The 1,205-nt window shown below is 40.9% G+C and overlaps 1 pseudogene; it reads right to left on the bottom strand.

The window, feature by feature from the left end:
* Positions 1-522: 522 nt before the first annotated feature.
* On the bottom strand, positions 523-966 carry LOC116751730 (annotated as a pseudogene).
* Between the last annotated feature and the right edge of the window lie 239 nt (positions 967-1,205).

Below are 1,205 nucleotides of genomic sequence, written 5' to 3'. Positions count from 1 at the left end.
AACCAGGGATGCAGACGAAGCACCCCCACACACCCAAGAGTAGTCCCACAGGCTGTGACATGAAACCTTCACATCTGCTCTAACTAGCCACTCCAAGATGGAGGGCTCTTGCAGGGAAGGAGGGAGGCAGAGGGAGGGAAAGGGGGAGAAGGCAGAGGCCCCAGGCCATGTAATCAGCAGCAAGGTGATTGTGTGATGTGTCTTTTCACATATGAGTTAGATATGCCCCACCAGTTATAATGGGGATCAATTTAAATATACTTTCTTGACCCCAGAAGTTCAACTATTTGGACAGTGGTTACACTTGACAGGTTGGTTTGTTATAGCACAATATATATTTTAAATGGGCAAAAAATTAGTACCATTTACAGTATCTTAAGATAAACTGCCTTTGAATGGGAGCTTCCTTTCCAGTACTTTGAGGTCTATAAGATGTATCTAGATTTACTACTGTGGAGAATGAAGACTGCTTAAATCAGTTGGGTGGGGGTACGGGAGGGCCTGTGGCTTCCTTTTTTTTGATTAATTGCTGTAACACTGTCCTTCAGGCAGCTGAGGGAGTTTCATATTTTATTTAGACATCATTAAGCACTGAAGCTGTTGCAGGAAAACTTTGATGCTCTATGAGTTCTGTCATTTTGTTAGCACTGATATGGCTCTTGGGTCCACCACTCCAGTAGAATTATTAACTCCATTCATATTAGTTTTTGTTACAAATCTTACAAAGGTGGGTGCTTCTGGATATTTAGGTCTACATTCTATTTTAAGGCTGTATATTCGGTTTTCATAAATTGTTCTTAGAGTCCCAATTATCATCCCTGTCCATCTTGTAAGTGTCATGTCTTCATCATCTTCTAGACCCCAGCTAACTGTGCCATCTCCTACTCCTTTCTGACCTTCTTTGAGCTCTTCCAACAGTCGGAAATTGTGAGGGACTTTTACTCCTGAGCCTGTGATGGCTGTCATCTTGCTTTGATGTTGCTCCCTATTGCCATTTTCTTAATTGTTTTGGGTTTGTTTTTGTAGGTCTTTTTTCTTACCTTCCTCTCTTGTTCTCTTCTCTTGTGGTTTGATGACCATCTTTAGTGTGGTGTTTGGGTTGCTTTTTCTTTTTTGTGTGTATATGTGTTGTAGTCTTTACGTTTGCTGTTCCTATGAGGTTTTGATATAGCAGTCTAGTCTATATATGTACAAGATTGTTTTAC

The sequence above is a fragment of the Phocoena sinus genome, chromosome 3 (assembly GCF_008692025.1).
Source record: "Phocoena sinus isolate mPhoSin1 chromosome 3, mPhoSin1.pri, whole genome shotgun sequence".
Taxonomy (NCBI): Eukaryota; Metazoa; Chordata; class Mammalia; order Artiodactyla; family Phocoenidae; genus Phocoena; species Phocoena sinus.
Note: the sequence above shows the minus strand (reverse complement) of the source record. Positions and strands in the feature narration are given on the sequence as shown.